The sequence below is a fragment of the Gorilla gorilla genome, chromosome 2, assembly GCF_029281585.2.
Source record: "Gorilla gorilla gorilla isolate KB3781 chromosome 2, NHGRI_mGorGor1-v2.1_pri, whole genome shotgun sequence".
Taxonomy (NCBI): Eukaryota; Metazoa; Chordata; class Mammalia; order Primates; family Hominidae; genus Gorilla; species Gorilla gorilla.
In genome coordinates, this window is record NC_086017.1 from 91,833,324 (window position 1) to 91,855,532 (window position 22,209).

Here is a 22,209-nt window from a genome sequence, read left to right on the forward strand (position 1 = left end):
TCCAGCTTGGGCAACATAGCAAGACCCTGTCTCTACAAAAAATTAAAAATGGCCAGGTGTGGTCCTTCACGCCTGTAATCCCACCACTTTTGGAGAATGAGGTAGGTGGATCACTTGAGGTCAGCAGTTCGACACCAGCCTGGCCAACATGGTGAAACCCTGTCTCCTAAAAATACAAAAATTAGCCAGGCATGGTGGCACATGCCTGTAATCCCAGCTACTCTGGAGGCTGAGGCATGAGAATCGCTTGAACCTGGGAGGTGGAGGTTGCAGTGAGCCAAGATCTTACCTCTGTACTCCAGCCTGGGCAACAGAGTGAGACTCTGTCTCAAAAATTAAAAATTAAAAAAATTTAAAAATAGCCATGCATGGTGGCATGTGCCTGTAGTTCCAGCTACTCAGGAGGCTGAGGCCGGAGGATCACTTGAGCCCAGGAAGTCAAGGCTGCAGTGAGCCATGATCATGCCACTGGACTCCAGCATAGGTGACAGAGTGAAACCTTATCTCAAAAATAAATATATAAATAAATATGCATGTTGATTTGTGGTACATATTATAGTACATATGTTGTGAATTTAATTTAGAACTCAGTATGCTTCAAGAAGATCATAAGAATTTTCCCTTAAATACTTCCTTGTCCTTCTGTTTCTTCTTTCTTTTTTTATAGCTACCCCTCTTAACTGTTTCTCCACTCTGTTCCCCATATCCAATCAGGTATCAATTCCTATTGACTCTATTCTAGTTTTGGTGCACATTTGAACCCATATTTTATTTTCCACTTCCAACTCTACCCCAGGCCTGCATTAACTCTTCCTTCCACTATAGCATTCCTTTCTCAACTAGTCTATTTGGCACGAGCTATGTCCTTTTTCATTCATTCTATAGACTCCATCTAGCTTATTCTTCCAAAGCAGAACTCTGATCAGAAAATTGCCTTGCTCAAATACTCTCCACAAGTTCACATTTCTTAGAAAATGAAGCCCAAGCATCTTCTCTTGGAAATTAATACTTTTTATGACAAAGTCTACCACACTGCTTAACAAACTCTAATGCGCTGCCAATTTTGATACTTGCTGCTTTCCATCTGCACTTTCCCACTCTTGTCTCTGTGCAATGCTTTTGTCTTCGATTGTCTTTCCTTCTTTCTAGAATTTTTACCATCTTTAAATACAGATACCACCTACATATTAAGCCTTACTTGATGTCCTTAACTAAAATTGATCTTTCTCTTGTGATTCTACTGTCCATTGTGTCCATCTTGCAACATTCGTAATCTTTTGCCTAATTTATGTGAACATGTTTAATCTCCCCAACTCTATTTTAAACTTCTTGAGAACAGTCTTTGCATCTAGCACCTTAGCTATCAGAGTTTTGTACATGTAATACAGAATACTTTTTTAAAAAACTGGAAATACCATTGTGAGTTGGCAAAACAGAGTCTATTTCACAAAGGAGGACAGTCTTTGAGTTTGGGTGGAAGGAATTTAAGGAAAGAATTTTCATGACAAGAGTAGGTATGATAGAAGGTAGTCATCCTGAGTGAAGATTTGTTTTGGGAGGAGAGTTAGGAAGTAAGTTTAAGTAACTTTAATAATGAAGTGCCATCGTAGAGAACTTGAAAAACAAAGAGTTTAAAAATGTATAGGATGGTGAAGCAGGAAGAACATTATGTCAGGAGACCTGGATTCCAGTCACAGTTTAATTTCTGATAGGTTATGAGACTTCAGTAATGACTTCTATAGGCCTCAGTTGATTCTGAGTAAAATTAGCAGATAAAACTCAATGATTTCCAGTCTATTCTAGTTTTAGACTCTCATGCCTATAAAGAAATAATGGGCTACTTTGTGTTTTTGAGCAATTAGTGGCATATAAAAGTTGTACTTAAGGAAGATAGAAAAAGATCAAAGAGGATAAAAACATTAAAAATACAAAATTGTAGCAGCTTTATTATTTTATGCAACTAAAATTAGTTAATTTGGAGATGTCTAATTATATAAATAAAGTGTTACAGGTTAGAGTATCTATATCTTTTTTTCAGTTTATTGTTTACTGTTTGAATATTGAAAATTCTTACTATAGAACTATAATAGTCTTGAGAAGTTGCAACTGTTATGCATACCCACACTCAAACTATTTCATACAAATAAGGTTCTAGCTTTAATTTTAAATGCCTCAAGGCAAACAGCACAGTCTTTTTCTGGCTCAAATAGATCCAATTACCTCTAATGACCCTGCTACAGTTTATTGAGTGTCTATGATCCAGGTGCTTTTGCTGAAGTCTAAAGTCATATTTTATATCATTTTGTGAGAAGTCATCGACCAAATGAATAAAAATTACTGAGATTTCCTCCACATTACTATTTCTTCATGTAAATATTTATTGAGCTCCTACTGTGTGTAAGTGAATATGCTAGCCCCTCACAGAGAAGAGAAAAATGAACAAGACGGTCTGATCTCAGGGAGCTTATGCTTTGTTACAATAGAGCAAACATGCAAAATAGACTGAGCTTATAAAGAGCAAGAACAAGCTCCTGAGACACAGCAGGTACTTAATAAATGACTATTGACAAATTACACAAAAGGTAGACTATTTTATGTACCACCAGAAGTAGGGATGGGGTGAGGCAATGGGAACTCATAGTCTTGGGGTTATCAGAAAAAGTTTGTGAGGAAAGTTCTGAGTTCTTGATAGAAGCAAATGTTTGGAGGTCAGCAGGGCTGTGGATAATAGGGAAGGAAGTGTCTTATAGAGGAAACAGCCAGAAAAAAATTAAAAAGGTGGGCTAGCCTTGGACAAGTTTTAGAAACAGGGAATGGCTTAATTTGGCTGGAGGATAAGAGAATAGGGTTGATAAAGTTAGAAAGCTAAATGGCTGAAAACTACTTTCTGTAGGTAACTTGGGAGTCATTGAAGATTTTTAAGTAGAGAAGTACTACAAAAGATCTTTGGTTTTTCTTTTAGCCATTATACTTTAATATGACTTACGGTGATTCTTAAATAACACATTTCAACATTTAAAAATTCATGCAATAAAAACAGGCACCAAAAACAAAGACAAAATCAGAATAAAAAAACATGTCACAGCCTTTTCATTTCTCACCACTCTGGGCAGTAATGTCAAGAATCAAATGGATTATTTCTAGTTCTCAGTTAGCCCTGGAGGTGGGTGCTCAGAGAAGTAGCCGCACTTGGTGATGGTGCTGAAATAGTTATAGACTTTACATTCCAGCGTATTTGAGTTTCTATTGACATTAGATCTACTATGTAACACAATTTTCTGGTAGAACATCATAAATCATGTTAGAAAATATTTTTTGTTAACATGTAAGAAAAATGTTAGATTTCTACTACTGTCTGCTCTTTGCCCTAAAGTTATGCTAGGAAAAATGTTATTTCCAATCATCAAGAGGAAAAGGTACACTATTCAAACAGTGCCGTCATTAAATAATTTTTCAAATGATGTTATCATATTCATTTGGTTTGTTCTGGGAGATATAATTTAAATGCACTCATATGTTAAGAATCCAATTAATTTTTAAATGTATGTTTAACCTAAACTGGCATAATATAAACTGGCATAAATTCTGGCTAAATTTTCAACTTTAAATTATTATTACAAGTAGATTATTTTACCTTAATTATCATGAGCTTATTCCTCAAAGTGTGCAAGTATATTTATGAAATTAAAAGTAATAAATGTCTACTATGATGTATTGCAAAAATATTGTAGAATATTATTGTCCCCAATTCTTCATTCTTTTCTTGTTCTAGAATTGCACACCCTTTTGCAAAGTGATTTTGTATTATCTCCTTCTTACTAGGGTAGATGAAATATATTTTCGCACTTTATTGATGTTGGGCTTGGCCATGTGACCTGTTCTAGCCAATGTGAATGGCCAGAGAATGAGCAGGAGTTTCAGTGTGCCAATGTGGCTAGGCTTGAGTTCTTGTGTTTCTGCTCTGTGAGAAAAATATGCTTGAGTAGCCTCTAGTCCCAGAGTGATGAAGACAGGTGGAACAGGTTTGAACCCAGTCCCAGGCCTGGAGTTTAGTCGAGCCTAGCCGAGTCCTGCCTGGTAAGCCCAGCTGAAATTAGAGGATCTGCAGCCACCCTACATATTTATAAATGGAAAAACAATAATGTTTGTTTTTGTAAGCCATTGATATGTTAGTGGTTGCTTATTATCCATCATAATTGTAGCTAGAATTGATTATTACATATATTATTTTATAATATTTTGATAGCTATAGTTACCCCAATAATGGTAAGAAATAAATGAATAAAGCATTAAGACTATGGGATTTGTTATACTACATTGAATGTTAATTACATGTCCCAATATAAATATGTCTCAGTAATGATGATAACATTTTGATGACTAAAAATATAGTCCTCTTGGGAAACCATTTTTTGTCTTTTGAGGCCTACAAGAAAGTTCAAAATGAAAAGATTGGGCTACATAGTTTTTATATAGAAAAACGTCAATTCATCTGAAAATTCCTACTTCTCAAACTAACATTTTTATAAATTTTCCTTTGTTATCTTAAAGCATAGCATTAAAAGTTGCTTATCAAATTACATCATTTATCAGCCATACATTGTAATCTCTTTATAATTGAGTTTTTAGTGAACATGATGCAGAGTATAAGTTACCTTTGTTCTACTGGAGACTTGTTTAGGATTAGCGGCCAGAAGAAAAAATTTTGTAACTTTAAAACTATATACCAATGCTTGGCAGGAAACAGTTCCAATGTCATATGAGGATATGTTTAGGAATAACAAATCCAACTGAATAAGTTTCTCAATTTTAATGGATGGCCTACACTATTCAAATAAGCTCATCTAAAATTTTTAGCATGAATATATATATATATATATACATGTTAAAGTTGTGTAATTATACAGTGAATATTTCCATTTCAGATGTCAGAGACTTCTTGTCAAAAGCCAAGAACTGTGAGTGAGTGGATTAAAATACTTTGCTTCATAAACAAGTTGGCCTATTTTATTTGGCCTACTTTTTTAAAAAAGCAATTTCCTTTCATAGATAAGATAGCAATTGTTGAACAATTAGCCTCATAAAATATTATTTCACAATAAGATGGGAAGAAATAAGGGATACCAAGGCCATTTTCTTTCTATGAGATTAAAAACATTTTCTACATATTTGTCTATCGATGGCATAATAGACTCATTAAGTTAACGTTTCATTGTTACATAGCATCTCTAATTCAAATTTCTCAGTTTCAGAAAGAAAATCTTTTGACAATATTTTGAATAGGTTCTAAGTGGAAGATTTTTGTTTGGTAAGATTTTCACATTAAAGTTTATGTATGATGTAGAATTGATTTAGTAAAAGCTATATTTAGTTAGCTGGTTAATTCTTGGATGGAAAAGAAAATAATTATAGCTAGATGCTTCGCTTTTTAAGCATGTATTATTTTCTTGGATATTTGAACATCATAGTTACTTTGGTTTTTCTTTTTGCAGGATCATAATAAGCCACTTCTCTCCATCCTCCAATTAAGCACAAATATTTATTTAATTTTGTAATTAATTATATATGTTTTTAAAATATAAAGCTTGCAGCACATAAGACAACATAATTAAGGACAAAGAAGACAAACTCAACTAATGAGCACAAAGTTGAAAAATAGAATTCTGAAAAATTAAATGAACTCTTGCTTTGCATGTCTGTGAAAACCTTTTGTTATTTTCTGGCAGGATCTGGATAGACAGAAGCTTTCCCGTGTATTGACAGAACTGCAGAAAGCCCAATTAATTCTTCAACTTCACTAAAGTCTGTTTTTTTTTTTTTTCCTTAGGAGTAATTCCAAACAATTCTAAAGCAAACAGAAAGTATTCACAGTATAAAAAGTTTGGGAGTACTTTGGCTTAGTTTCATTTTGGACTTTGTAAAGGCAGTCAGAGAATGTCACAAATGCCAGCTTTAGACAAAATCTGCAGCACATTAGGCTTGGCAATTTACTCACATTAAAAAGATCAATTGTTAAGGTCATGGGAAGGAATTGCACGTCCAGAGAGTCAAAAGAGGAACATAGACGAAAATAAAATACTACAAATGTATAAAAGTGTGTATGTTTTAGATTGCATGCAATTTTAGCATTTAAATTATATGGTATCTGCATTTGTGCCCTACTGATTTAAGTATAATAGTCATCTTCTCAACAATAGTGTAAACTCCTTGAAATAGGCTTTGCATTTTATAGTCTCTTTAACCCTTAACACAGAATCAAGGCTAATGCTGAACATTCAATAAATAAATATTGATTAATTGATTAAGATCATAATTCAAGTTTGCTAGGACAATGCAATGTTAGAATGTTCATTGCGAACAATACAGTCATTAGGGGTTCAAACTGACATGACATGGATAGGTTTAGGTCACCTCAACATTGTTTGTTTATTTCTCATTTTAAGGTTGCTTTACTTGCCATTGAAGACAATTTTCACTGCAATTAAAAATATTTCTTTTCTATTTAGGTGTGTTCTGAGTACTTCTCTTTATTGTCTTTTTTTCCTTTGGTTTTGTGCAAAAAGCAAAAAAAAACAACATTATAAGCTCTTTAAGAATTGCTTTCTTCACTTTCAGACACACATTTAAACCCTGTGTAGTGAGAAGACTCTGCCTTTTTGGAATCCTTTGATCCTCACTCTCCAACTAAAGTTTAGGAAGAAAGACACTATTGAAATTCAACACAGAGTTTTAAGGATTCCAGCCTTCACTCCTCTTGGCTCCATCTAGGAAGAGCGGTAAGTCAAAGAAAATCCTAATGACACGTGGTTAGTATTACTCCATGTCATTTCAAAGCTAGAGGAGAGAGAAAATTTAGCACGCATTTTGTTAATGTGTTTTGTATCCATTAAAGTCTCACCTTTGCAGCCCAGGGGAGAGAGGACATGACCTCTCTCAGACCAAGATCTTGTCATAAAGTTCTAAATAGCAGTATGGTTTTAGAAGGGCCACCCTGTCTTCCATGGACCACTGTATTCCTAGAAAAAGTTTTAGTAGACCTTTGACTTTGACGTTCTATGTGTTGAAATGTCGCAGCTTTGTTGCAGACATATAGAATTGAGTTTGGCTATAACCTTGCCTCTGTCTGACTGCTTCACTGGAATTGGGTTGGTATTGGAACACAGCTCTCTTCTATAGGTCTATAACAGGAGTTGCCAAATCTTGTTGAGACAAAAGAATTAACTTACGGTATGTTTTCTAAGCCATCAATTATTTTTATATAACCTTGTGATAAGGGGTAGAATTTTTACAAAAGGAGTAATAATTTTTATTAAACAGAACCTCTGGACTTATTACTGGAGAAGAGGATCCTTGGTGATTGTGTTGTTGGTTGTACTTGGCTCTAATTCGGGGGATACTGCTTTGGAAAAAACTACTGCTAACAGTCCCTGGACAAATATTTTCTGTGTCACTAACCATTGAAAACCTGCCATGATTTCAATGTAGAGTAAGTGGCATATTAACTAACATTCTCATTTGTATGAGAATTCCACATGGGTTCTCTTTTGGTTCGTTGGACATAGGTCAATGAAAAATGGGTATTGCTAGCACTAGGGAGCTTTCTATGCTTTATGTCTTTAAGCTCAATGAATCACTCTAACATCCAAATAGCATTGCACAATTTATACTTTCTAATCAGGAATATAATTTCACAACATTACGTTTGCAGCACAACCATAGCATTGTAATTTAGCATGCGTTTTGTTAATGTGTTTTGTAACCTATTACAGTCTCATCTTTGCAGCCCAGTGCCATATGTTACCGGTCTACAGTGAACCTCTTAAGCAAAAGGAAATAAAAAGTGGTAAAATTACACTAAGACATATGCTATTTGTTACCTACCAACAACCAGCCTCCTCTTATTTCCTAACTGAACCCTAATTTTGTTCAAGTTTGGGGAAAATGTTCTAAGCAAAGATGTGCTCTACTCCCAGTGTGTCCGGAATTGGTGGGTTCTTGGTCTCGCTGACTTCAAGAATGAAGCCGCGGACCCTCGCGGTGAGTGTTACAGCTCTTAAGGTGGCGCATCTGGAGTTTCTTCCTTCTAATGTTCGGATGTGTTGGGAGTTTCTTCCTTATGGTGGGTTCGTGGTCTCGCTGGCTCAGGAGTGAAGCCGCGGACCCTGGAAATGAGTGTTACAGCTCTTAAGGCGGCACGTCTGGAATTGGTAGTTCCTCCCAGTGGGTTTGTGGTCTTGCTGGCTTCAGGAGTGAAGCTGCAGACCTTCGCTGTCAGTGTTACAGCTCGTAAAGGCAGTGTGGACCCAAAAAGTGAGCAGCAGTAAGATTTATTGCAAGGAGTGAAAGAACAAACCTTCCACAGTGTGGAGGCGTATCCCGGCGGGTTGCCACTGTGGGCTCGGGCAGCCTGCTTTTATTCTCTTATCTGGCCCCACCCCTATCCTGCTGATTGGTAGAGCCCAGCGGTCTGTTTTGACAGGACGGTGATTGGTGCGTTTACAATCCCTGAGCTAGACACAAAGGTTCTCCACCACCCCACCAGATTAGCTAGATACAGAGCGTAGACATAAAGGTTCTCCAAAGCCCCACCAGAGTAGCTAGATACAGAGTGTCGATTGGTGCGTTCACAAACCCTGAGCTAGACACAGAGTGCTGATTGGTGTATTTACAATCCCTGAGCTAGACATGAAGGTTCTCCACTTCTGCACCAGACTCAGGAGCCCAGCTGGCTTTACCCAGTGGATCCTGCACCGGGGCTGCAGGTGGAGCTGCCTGCCAGTCCCATGCCCTGCACCCGCACTCCTCAGCCCTTGGGTGGTGGATGGGACTGGGCACCGTGGAGCAGGGGGTGGCGCTTGTCGGGGAGGCTCGGGCCGCACAGGAGCCCACGGAGGGGGTGGGAGGCTCAGGCATGGCGGGCTGCAGGTCCCGAGCCCTGCCCCGCGGGAAGGCAGCTAAGGCCCGGCGAGAAATCGAGCGCAGCGCTGGTGGGCTGGCACTGCTAGGGGACCCAGTACACCCTCCGCTGCCGCTGGCCCAGGTGCTAAGCCCCTCATTGCCCAGGCCGGCAGGGTGGGCCGGCTGCTCCCAGTGCCGGGCCCGCTGGGAACTCCAGCTGGCCCGCAAGCGCCCCAGTTCCTGCTCGCGCCTCTCCCTCCACACCTCTCTGCAAGCTGAGGGAGCCATCTCCGGCCTCGGCCAGCCCAGAAGGGGGCTCGCACAGTGCAGCGGTGGGCTGAGGGGCTCCTCAAGTGCCACCAAAGTGGGAGCCCAGGCGGAGGAGGCGCCGAGAGCGAGCCAGGGCTGTGAGGACTGCCAGCACGCTGTCACCTCTCACTAGCACAGGGTATGAAACATGAAGGATATATGTCACAACCTCATTCTGCTTTCATCAGGGATTCAGTTGGGGTTTGCCTTTGACTGAGGTCTGGCCAATAGGAGCTGAGAGAAAGTCTGTTGCAGGACTCCTGGGAAAGGTTTCTTCCTAATAAAAGAAATATGCATGAGGAGAAAATACCTCCATCTCTTTCGTTTCCTGCCTTTGGATGCTGTTATGAGGATGTGATGCATAGAGTTTCTACTGCCTAGGGATCGAGGATGAGGAATACTGAAGACATGCAGAGCCTGGCAAAGCAGGGAGGTTAGAAAGAGCTAGGTACTTTAAGGCATTGTTAGGCTACTGAGCCATTTCTTGGATCTACTTCTCTCTGGACTTCTTGCTGAATGTCATAAAAAATGCCCTTATTGTTTAAGCCGCATTTAGCAGGGTCTTCTGTTACTTACAGACAAAAGCATTCTGACTGATAAAAGAAGTTAGTTAAAAGAATGCAGCTCGTTCCAGTGTGGCTGCTCCTCTCACGGGCAAATGCAAGGCTAAAAAAATTAAAAAATAAAAATTAAGAAGGTATAACTGGTTTACTCATGAGCTTTTTGTGGAGCTGGTAGTTTAGAACTCGAAATGAATTTTCCCCACAGAAATGTTATAAATGGTGTCTGGGTTCCCAAGGTAAGCCCATAAGGCCTATTTAATCCAATAATGCCATAAAATCTGTACAGTCTAGTAGAACTGAATCACCTTGAAAAACAATGTTTCCTTTGGGACAAAAATTAATCGAGAACAAAATGCAAAGATCCAGCTTGGAAAAACATAAAATCATCATGCTAATAACAATAAAATTGAGGACTTCTCACCCCTCAAGGATTGGGCAGTACGTACAGTTATTAACCCAAAGGCAATGTTTATACCTGTTGCTCGGGAGTCAGTGTGAGAGGTCAAAGGCTAGACAGTAATACAGGAGAAAGGTAGAAACTTGGTAAAGGGGTGGGGAGGTGGGCACTAAATGTTTTCTTTCCCCATTACTTCTCAGTGCCAAGAGTTTATCTGCCTGTTTCTGTAGGTTTCTAATAAAACAATCATCTTCATCTCTTTTCCCTGAAGTATTCCTAACTTGTGACACTTTTAGGGAGAACTAACAGTATTATGTTGGCGTCATTGTTTACCTGGTTTTGTCAGTCTGAATACCAGATCCTTGACGTTGATGGTGAGGTATCGGCCACCACTTAAGGTATCTATATATAAAGGCTATTTAAACTGGTATGAAGTGGCAAGATATTTTGCTGGTATTAATTTGTCCTATGTTCTCACCACATGAACCTGGAAGACGTGAGAAGTCTTGCTCATCACTTCTTCCAAAAACTTGAGAAGGTTGTCAGGTTTTGTGCTCTGAGTTCTGAACTCTTTGCCTTGTGAAGGTCTTGACCCATTTTTGTGGCAGGAACAAATGCTAAACTGGTCAGAGTCCCAAAAGAACACTGTGTCTACTCTTTGTTGGATTGTTTTGTCTTTAAAGCCTAAACTTGTGGAGGGGGAAGGTAGACAAACTGGGGAGAAAAAGGGCTTTTCTGGGCTTTTCTGGGGTTTCCTCAGAAGCTTAAGGAGTCAATGAGGATGTGGGGTGCCTTTTGTTGAATGACAGAGATCTGAGGCCTTTGCCCACTCAGAGGCCTTGAGATGTGAAAAGATCTCTGATAAAGTAAACAATGGGATAACAGGAGAAAAAAATGAATTCTTGTGATAGACAACAAAAATTATTAAAATGATAAAACTGTACATAGTTGATCAAATGTAAATTATATATAAAGGATATATATCCAGTATGTCCCTAAAAACTTCTATGATATTTCCAGTGAATTCCTGAGCCCTTGTTAATATGAGGATGATTTCTACCACATCACACTTAAAGTCTCCTTCATACACAACCCAGTATTATGAGGGTTGCTGCTAGAAATTTTTTAACTGAAAATAACCATAAGAAGTAGCAACGTGGATTAGGTGAATGGTTCCTCGTTTGCTATTTCAACATCTTTTCTTTTACTTAAACCTTCATTTCTATCCTCTATAATTGCAGGAGCTATGTGTCCCCTGCCTCTAAAGGAAGGGACAAGAATGAGCTCCTTGGAGATTTGAGGGCTGATGAAAAAGAGCACTCAGACACATTATGTCTTATACAATTACATTTCATGCAGTAAGCTCAAAGTACTTTCTCAGCCAAACATCTGAGAAAATATTATGCTGATGGAAGCTCCTTCTCCAGGATGCTAGTTTCTTTATACGAAATGTATTTGGATCCCAGCAAGGGTCATCTGCCTGTCTGAGGTACAGCCTCCCAGGTCAGGGCTATTCTTGGTGGGGTTCATCAAGAGTAACACAGTAAAAATTTTCTATTGCTGTGTAACAAATTACTTCAAATTAAGTGGCTTAAAACAACACATATTTCTTGTCTCACATCTGTGGGTCAGGAGTCTGACCATAGTTTAACTAGGTCCTGTTTAGGGTTTTATAAAATTGCAATCAAGATGTTCAAAGAGTTGTTTTCCCATTTGAAGGCTTGACTGGGGAAGAATCTGTTTGGAAGCTCTTTCAGCTTGTTGGCAGCATTCATCTTCTTGAAGCTGTATGACTGATGCGGGTTTTGCTGGGTGTCATCTGGAGACCACCCTTAGGTTCTAGAGGGCACTTGCAGTTCCTACAAGTCACCTCCAGTTTCTTGCCATGTAGGCTTCCTTACCCATGGCTGCTTACTTATTAAGCCAGCAAGGAGAATCTCTTTCTCTATCCTGCTAACACTGAGTCTCATGTAACATAACATAATCATGAGAATGGCATCCTATCACCTTTCCCTTATCTTATTGATCAGAAGCAAGTCGTAGGTCCCACATACACTCAAGACGGGAGATTACATAAAGGCATGGACACAAAGAGACACCAGGAGGTACAAATCATTGGAGTTTTCCTTAAGTTCTGTTCATCACACCAACTTTATTAAATCCTAACCACACTCCACATCTCTGAAATAATTACCTGATATAACAGCAAAAGTTGCCTTTAGCATTTCTTCCAGATCCAGGTTCTGTATTACAATTTTTACTTTGTCATTTGCATTATCTTGTACCATAACATTTCAACAATGTAATACTAAGAAGTCTGTACACAAGTACAAATAAGGCCAAGAAGACATTGGATCTTCAAGGCTTGGGCTTGGCCTACCACATGTCAGCCCTGCTTCTGAAAGCCAAGTGGAAGAAGTATACCAGAAAGGTACAACCAGTTCATTGCATCTTTGCTACCATAGGTTACTATTGAACATTATTGGTTCTCTAGTGATGATACATTAAATGGTTCAGATCCTTGGGCAGATTATGCTGGTATTCCATATTTGAGCCCCAAATCATAGCTTTCTGTCACTGTTTCTGCAGTTATAAATTAGAACAATAAGGAATTTCTCTCCTTAGGAAATTCCACTGAGCCCAAGTCAACCATATATACTCTCTCTCTTCCCTGACAGCGAACTCTCCTTAGGGATCTTATGTGTCAGCAGAATTTAGTCAGGGCTATCTTCTCCTGGGTTTTTCCTAATTTAAATGGCTTTTCCTAATTTCTCATCTCAGGAAAGTGGTTGAAATTTTGCTTTCTTTATTTGCCAAGAGTTTCTTATGCAAACTGGTGCACCCATTTTGGGGGCTCTGATTACCAAGAGTTAGGTGAAACCTGCTAAATCTAGTGGAAGATTTGTTCACTTAGGAGTGACTTTATGCCTTACATTTGCATAACTGTGTAACCGCACAGAGTAGAGAAGATCGGCTCCAAGACAGCTTTCTTTTTTTTTTTTTTTTAACCTCTGCTTAAACAGAGAAGCAGCTGGTACTCTGCCCAGTAAAACAAATTAAAGCCCTGCCTCACCAGGCATTCCAGGCTCCCTGTTACACTGGTATTTTATTATACGCAGCCTCAAAGCAGTCTTTAAGTACTGAGTCTTTATCAATTGAATTCTATGGGAGGTTTTACTCTTTTCCATTATGCTCTGCCAAATGCTGGCTGGAGCTGCGTGACGCTACAATTCTGTGTCATTCTATCCCCGGAAATCTTTGTCTGTGTTCTTTATGCATGTTGTGGCTATGGGAGCAGTGTTTTAAGGTCGCTTTGGTGGAAAAAACCCAAACTGAAAACAGCTACTCGACTGGGCAGAAACAAGGAGTCCATGACCTTTCTTCTTGGCACGTTAAACAGTCATTCCGGGAGGCAGTGGACCAGGTGTTACTGTTTAACTCTTTCACACAGTCTGATACCCTGTGGGTTACACAAGCACATGGGACTTTTGAGATTTTTTTCCAGGGCCTTTAGTGGCTAATAAGTATGAGTAGGATGGGGAAGTTGGGTAAAAATGGTCCTGCTATGTTATTTATTCTCCCTACTCACCCCTCTCTCCAAGAATGCATGGACACCTAAATTTTAGATCTATTATTTTCTATTTAGATCTATCTGTGAACACATAAATAAATGCTAATGATGGCTTTTGAGTACTGAAGTTAGATGAATTTATATTTTAGAATGAAACTTGACTGAGACTTACCTGGGAATTTGATTACATCAGAGTCAAAGATCTTGTTTGTGAAAAAATAAGAATGGGGAGGTAGAACAAGTATCTGAGTTTGGAATGTCACCCCTTCCCTGATAAGAACCATGCACTAGAACTAGGGGACTGGGCTATGTGGAATGAACATAGTTGTTCATCATAATCTTCTTGATTCTGTTTACTCAACTATTATTGGGTAAATTTAAGAGAAAATTGGGGATAAGAGATAGTCACAGGAAGGATTAGTTGACTGGAAAAGAAAAAAAATTGCAAAGGAAATCCAAAAGCCACAACAGAGGAGAGTAAAGGGGATGAGAGTTTCTGTAGGCACTACTCTTCAAAGATGTAGCTGTTGCCTTATAGCCTTTTATATATAAGATGAGCTAGCTTGTGTGGAGCTAGCTCACCACCTGCACACACACACACACACACACACACACACACAGGTAGCTCACGTGAAACTGCCTTGGGTATTATTTTGGCTAATATAGCTGATGCAACTCATAATGGTCCAAGTTTTTAGTTATAGACAACAGAATCCTCTCTAGTTAATGAAAGCAGAAAGTGATTTATTAAAAGATAATGGTAGCTCATAAATCACTGGGATAGTTGAAAATAAGTTTGAAGCTGAATGCTGAAACACCTCTCCAAACCATTTCACAGAAATGGAGTACCCAGGGAGCTGTTGCCTCTGCTGTGATCAGGAACTTGCTGAATCAGGGAGCTGCTCTTATAACTGGGTGCTCTAGAATAGGTACCTCTGCCAGTAACTATATCAGTAATACGGTGTATCAGTAAGATGGATTTTATATTGCCTGCCTTTTCATGTGACTAAGTTCTAAATTAAATACTTATGCCACTGTGCAAAACCTAAGTCATATCTTGAACCTTAGCTGCAAGGGAATCTGGCAAGTGTCATTTTTTTTTTTCTTATTCTTCTAGTCTCTGCATGCTAGGAATTAAAAATAAATGTTGATTAAGACACACTACTGTATTCTGCCACTCTATGGAACTTAATAGTCTACAAAAAGATCCTTATTCAAAATGAAAGAAAGGATGACCAAATTTAAGTAAAAGAACAACAAACAAGGCAGAACAAAGCCAAAACAAGAAAGACGGGGAATATAGCCTAGATCTGAATTCCTGACTTATGTAGATCCACCCATCAATAAGAAACAGCTATTTTGGACTTTCTGTGAGAAAAAAAGAAACTTCTGTTGTGATGAAACAATGAGGTCTGGGGTTATCTGTACAGCATTTAACATTACCCTAGCTAAGGCATCCTAGTCATTGATGTTTCTCCTACTAAGACTACAGTTCACTAACCTGTCTTCTACAATCTAGCCAGAATGATGTTTCTGATCATTGTTAGCGTGGTACATAAACTCCTTTGAGACCTTTTCCCAGGCTGTCTCTCCAGTATCATTTCTTGAAAATTCCCTCCAGATTTACTCCATGTTTCAAAGGATACAATTACTGACTGTTCTTACTGGTTACTGCTCCTATAGCTTTGTAAATGGTGTATCCTCTTCCCAGATGCTTTCCTTATCAATATATTCTTCCCTTCAATGACACTAATTTTCCATCCTCTACAGTAGAACTTTTTCTGAGCATTTATTATATTGTGATTTTATTACTTCTTTACTTATCCTTCTCTTTTATTATAAAATGATCTCCTGGAAGACAGATCTATCTTATTCAACATCTTATCTCAGTACTTAATGTAGTGCTAGGTAAATGATTGATTCTTATTAAATTCATTAACTCATTAAACACGTTTGGATTATATATTATATGAAAAGACAGGCAATAAACATGCAGATAAATACATATGCAAAAATTTTAAAGTATAGGTGTTATAAAAATAAAAACTCATGGGACAGAGAGAGGCTGAAGTTGAGGTTGGGAATTGCTCCATAAGCTTAACAAAGTTTGAATCCTTTAAACTCTGTGCTTTAATTTCCTCATCTATTAAATGGGGGTGATGATAGAACATATATCATCAGTTCTTGAAATAATTAAATGAGTGTATACATCTAAAATGCTTAGTGCAGAGCCTGGCACATAATAAGTGCTATATAATTGATTGCTATTAATTATTGTAAATTTATCTTCTTCATATAAATTAGAAAAATGTGTCTTCTTCCTATAAACTAAAGTAATTCAACGTCTTCATATAAATTTTAGTTTTAACTTAAACCAGACATAATTAAGATGCTAAATGTTCTCATAAAAACTCTTTCCCTCTCACACAATTAGATAATGATTTCTAAAGCAGGTTTATGTGCATATGTGTATACTATGTGTATGCCATTGTAATAGGGTGCCTGCAAGTGTATATATATTTGTACATGCCATGGCTTCTGTGTTAGTCTGTTTGCATTACTATAAAGGAATACCTGAAACTGAATACTTTATGAAGAAAAGAGGTTTATTTTGGCTTATGGCTTGGCAGGATATCCAGGAAGCATGTGTTGGCATCTGCTTCTGGGGGGGTGCTCAGGGAGCTTACAATCGTGGCACAAGGGAGAAGGGAAGCCAATACAATGTATTACATGGCAAGAGGGGAATCAAGAGAGAGAGGGAAAAGGTGCTAGGCTCTTTTAAACAACCAAGTCTCACATGAACTCATAGTGTGATAACTCAGTCATTACTGCAAGATAACCTTTATGTTCTGCTTCCTTTTTATTCATAAGCTCCAACTTTAAGTCATTTCTTTGCTCCCATATCTTATCATTGGCTGTTAGAAGTAGCCAGGCTCCTTCTTTAACACTTGGCTGCTTAGAGATTTCTTCTGCCAGGTATCCTAAATCATCATTCTTAAATTCAAACTTCCACAGATACGTAGGGTAGGGACACAATGCACCCAAGTTCTTTGCTACAGAGTGACAAGTATAATTTTTGCTTTTGTTCCAAATAAGTTCATCATTTCAATCTGAGACCTCTTCAGTTTGGCCTTCACTGTCCATATTTCTATTAGCATTTTGGTTATAACCATTTAACCAGTCCCTCAGAAGTTCCAAAATTTCCCTCATCTTCCCATCATCTTCTGAGGCCTCCAAACTCTTCCAGCCTTTTGCTGTTACCCAGTTCCAAAGTACTTCCACATCTTCAGATATCTTTATAGCAATGCCTTACTTCTCAGTACCAATTTTCTATGTTAGTCCATTTTGTGTTACTATAAAGAAATACCTAAGACTGGGTTATTTATGAAGAAAAGACATTTATTTTGGCCCATGGTTCTGCAGGCTATACAGGAAGCATGGTGCTGGCATCTGCTTCTGGTGAAGTCCTCTGGGAGCTTACAGTCATGGTGGAAGGTGAAGGGGGAGCTGGTGTATCATACGGCAAGAGATGAAGCAAGAGAGGGAGGGAGGAGGTGTCAGGCTCTTTTAAACAAGCAGATCTCATATGAACTCATAGAGTGAGAACTCACTGATTACCACTAGGACAGCATCAAACCATTCCTGAAGGATCCATCCCCATGACCCAGACACCTCCCAGGAGACTCACCTCCAACTTTGGAGGTCACATTTCAAGTGGAAAAAACATCCAAACTCTATCAGCTCCTGTGGAAATAATATGGTTTGAGGAGGAATCAGACACTTATTATTACATTATTTTTGTACTAAGAAAGTTTATTTTCATATAATTTTAGAAGTCTATTTTACAACTTAATTCTAAAATTTGAGTTAATTATAGCTAAAATTTAATACTAAAATTTTAGTTAGTGCATTAAAAATGTCAAATCAAAATCAACCCTTACAATCAACCATTGAATAATTTAATGTATATATTGTTCTTCAAAAGTAAATCACATGAACAGCAGGAAGTCTCCCTTTTAACATGATCCTTCCAATTATAATACATGCTTCAGTCATATTCATGCATTTATAATCTTCCCCCACCATGTTGAATAGGTGTAAGTTGTTTCCATTTAAACTTATACAGATCTATCATTTTGTCTTTTGCAGGTTTCTTTTAAACACAATTACCTTGAAGGAAAAGATTAGTTTATGAAAGGAATTTATGCAAAAATGAAAAAAAAAGATGCTCGAGTTGCTTTTCAGTTTTAGAGGTTTTTTTCTCCATATTTAAAGACTGCATTATATAGTCATTCATTCTGTAAATTAAACCTTTGATTCCTAGTAGCATTATGCAAAGCTAGTATATTGTACCTATTTGCAAATACATTATATTAGTGAATGGTGTCTTTTTCTTTGCCTAAATTGCCAAAATGTTTCCACAATATAAAAAGGACATCTTAAATGTTACCAAAATAGAAAGTTTTTGTATGAGCTATACAATATAGAGTGTAGTCACTCCAGGTGCCCAAAGATATGTGGAACTATGGGAGAAAAGAAGCAAAAGCCCTCTGAAAAAGTTAAAGGCACACTATATAAATATCATGGAAAAGTCACCCAGGGACACCTAATCACTGAAGCACCACTACTGAACATAAACATAAAGTGTAGTTTCATAAAACTAGGCTTTGGAAAAATTTTCCCAATCCTACCCTTTTCTTGCTCCAAAAGTAACTGTTGACACTTCAGATTCATCTCTTTATGATGGAAAAAATCATCAAAAACAGAGCAGTGGAAATGGGGCAAAGCTGCAGTTGCTTACAAATTCCAGACCATTTTGTCACTGTATTTTGAACAGCAACTGACATAGAGTGTTAACACTCTTGTATTCTCCTCATTCTATAGATTGTATTTTCATGGGACAGCACACAATCCCAGGGATGGAACAGAACCTGAAAAGACGTGGCATTTAAACAGCTAAGATGTTTCTCTATCTCTTTATCTAGTCTTAACCACTGTCTTTAGTAAACAGAGGATTAAAAAGAAAAAGAAGGGCTTGAAAAGGCCTTTATACTATTTGTGAATAGACAATGGAGTTTTTCAAGGCAACAAGCAATCCGAAAGGAGAAGAGGGATACTCTTTCCCCTAAGAATTTAAGAAGAAAATGGACTTGGATGTGTTATTTCTTCTAAAGTGTTGTGCAACTGAAGGTGTGTTCATAGGGTAAACATCCTGTCAAACACACCTGCATACACATACACACACAGACAACAGAAACTATTTATGAAAAAATGCTTAAGTATTAGCAGACAGCTACTATTAAAATGAAACTGCATATCTACCTAAGTATTTATTATAATATTTGTATGTGTAAGTGTTGTAAATTAACTAGTAAGAGAAAAAAAGAATGATGAACAATCTAATATTCAATATTATTTTTACAACGTGTATGTATATAAAAATAAAGCTTACCCTCCTGGGTGATTTGACCATTTGCTGTACAAGACCCTTTCTCACATATTCTCTTGGAATTCTCACAGCAGTTTTAATCCACATAATTTACCTCCTTTATCTCTCAGAGACACTGATGAGGTCCACTTTGTTTGTTTTTGAGACAGGGTCTCATTCTATTGCTCAGACTGGGGCAGTGGTATTATCATGGCTTGCTGCAGCCTCGACCTTCTCGGCTCAAGGGATTCTCCTACCTTAGCCTGCCAAGTAGTTGGGACTACAGGTGCAAGCCACCAAACTCAGATTTTAATTTTTATTTATTTATTTGTTTTGTAGAGATGGGGTCTCACTATGTTGCCCAGGTTGGTCTCAAACTCCTGGGTGCAAGCCATCCTCCTGCCTCAACCTCCCAAAGCGCTGCAGGGGAGGTCACACCAAAAAATCTGTTTTCAATGAGTTCTATACATGTGACAGAAGACAAATGAAAGAATACTTTAGTCTCTTGGGCAGACATTGATCACCACAGGCCTGGGTATGACCTTGCAAGCCCTTGAGTGGCGAAAGGCCCTGGCAGGTCTACTTTGGTGTTGAGCAGTGTCTGTTTACCCCAGAGTGCAGTATAAAAATTACCATTTTAAGATAGGAAAACATTGCCCTAAGGAAGCCCTGATTTTCTAGGCTTCAGAGTTCCTTTGAATTTCTTTATTTTGCGCAGATAGTCCTTGATTATACTCTGTTGTATCTACCTCTATCTCTATTTTTATCTATATCTGTTCCACAAATATTTCTTGAGCATATATAATACACCATGCACAGTACAAATAAACAAAATATGATTTTGATGAATACTGTGCAGATAAGCAAAGCCTAAAGTAAAAACATAGTTTGTGACAAGTAATGACTAGAAACTTTGTTTAATTTATACAGTATTTCTATGTTATGAAATAAGCCTTTTGCTTTTTCCAAAACTGCAACCATTCTTTCTTTAGGTCAGTTTAATTTCCTTGCTCTTCTTCTAAGTATGAAATGCTGTTATTTCTTTGCGTCTATAAACTAGAGTACACCAACTGGATTATCTGTTACTCTCAATATTATTGATTTGAAAGATCCTCCTCTTGGTATTTCTAATGAAACAGCCAAAATATCCTAGTATTTCTGTTTGTGATGATTCAAAATCAATGAAGCAAGCTATTTCCCTTGAATGCTGTTATCCATGACAAAGGAGCTAACTGCTTAATTCCAGGGGTCTGTTATTATTTGTAAACTGGTTCTTAAATAAGGATACTTAGAGATGCCTCTTGCTCCAGATGGTACCATTTAACTGCCTGTGTTACTCATGAGTGATTTTCTGCTTTAGCTTTAAACAAATACTTAACACAGCAATTCTGTTATCAAGAATTCTCTCTCAAAATTGGAACAAAATCCTGAAGTGCTACATGAAGTGGCAGCACAAGCAATTTCCTCATGGGTTAAAAATAAACGGAGCATGACTGTGCTGGTAGGTAAAAAAGGGAACTGTAGCCAACTAGGAAGAGAAAAGATCTCTGGTCTGTCTGAAGACCTGAGTGCAAATCTTTGCTTGACAACTCATTACCCTGTGACCTGGGTAGATCACAAAAAAGTAGGGATTAGGTCATTCTTTTCATATGATTTGTTTATGAACTAAATAAAATAATATTTTTCCATCACTATTTCTGATGAATGTTAATAGATGTTACCAGAAAAAAAAAGCTTCCATGGTTGTAATCATTTGAGAAACACTAAGTTAAACCAGGAATTAAGTTTTTAAATGTGAAACACTTCTCAGTCTTTACAATGCTCATATGTTTTGTGACTTTTAGAAAAGACATAGGTGATATGTTTTCTAAATATATTTGGCTCACAGCCAGCAATATCCTATGGAATACACGTTGGGAAATGCTATCCTAATCTCGAAAGTGCTGTTCAAAGGTAAGCTGTTAAAAATTTAGATGCTAACAATATTTACCTGGAGCCTATGTTTTACTTATTTGTGTTTTGAAAGATCTTATTTTTTAAAAAATGATTCCTTTTTTTCTTGAGCTGCCATAGGTAAGTTTAACTTCCTTTTTCTCTTTTTTCTAACTACGAAACTTTGTTTCTTGCCCATATCCGTGAACCCAGAGTTTAAAAAAATATAATTCCTACCTGATTATCAAAATAAACCCATTATATATAATATTTTAAAATAAATTTGTTAGCAGTTATGATAGGTAGTACATCAAGTACTTAAAAATAAACAAATGAAAAGGAAAGCAAAACAAAACAAATTTGTGTCTACAGTTCGGAGAATCCTAGCTGTACTTCTCAGCTTTGTGCTTAAAATGTAACCAGATATTATTTTTGCCTTCATGGAATTTCTACTCTAGAATTTTATCATAATGTAAGCTGAAACTCTGTAAAAATTTTAATGCTATTTTTGCATTCCTCTTTGTAATGCATTCAAAATGTTAGAATATTTGAAAAAGAGCTCAAGTACTGGATAAAAATCTTGGATTCAAATTCTAAAGGGTCACTTACTTGCTCTATGATTGCTACAATTTACTCAGCCTCAGTTTTCTCATATATTAAATGGTTATAGTGATACCTACCTTCTAGAATAGTTGTGAAGCACAAGTAAGGAAATTATTAGATGACACTTACTGACATGCATTTGTTACTCTTGAGGGATAATAGAAGAGAAAGTAATATATGTACCTACTAAAATAAAAATGACTTTTGGTCATTTCCTGAATTAGGAAAAAAATACATACATTTCTGAATTAGGAAATGACCACAAGTGCCCAGTTTCTAAAAATTAGAAACAAATATATTTTTATTAAAGTAACTCTAAATGACAGTGCAGTGAATTTCAGTTTATATTTCAAAGAACAATACAAAATAGCTAATCTATGCTGCATATCTGTGTCTATGGAAGTCTTTCTTTTAATCTTTCATATTTCTTTTCCATGCCCTTTTACATGTTCATTGTTACTTAGCTCATATAATAGGGTTTGAATTTTGGTACCCCTCCTTTAAAAAT

General features: G+C 37.4%; 1 long non-coding RNA gene across 1 annotated transcript in view; it reads left to right on the plus strand.

Moving 5' to 3' along the window:
* Positions 1-22,209, plus strand: part of LOC134758071 (uncharacterized) — a 117,056-nt gene that overhangs the window by 44,484 nt on the left and 50,363 nt on the right. The window contains exon 2 of the long non-coding RNA XR_010132882.1: positions 6,616-6,776. This is a non-coding gene — a long non-coding RNA (uncharacterized lncRNA). The remainder of the gene's footprint in view (positions 1-6,615; positions 6,777-22,209) is intronic.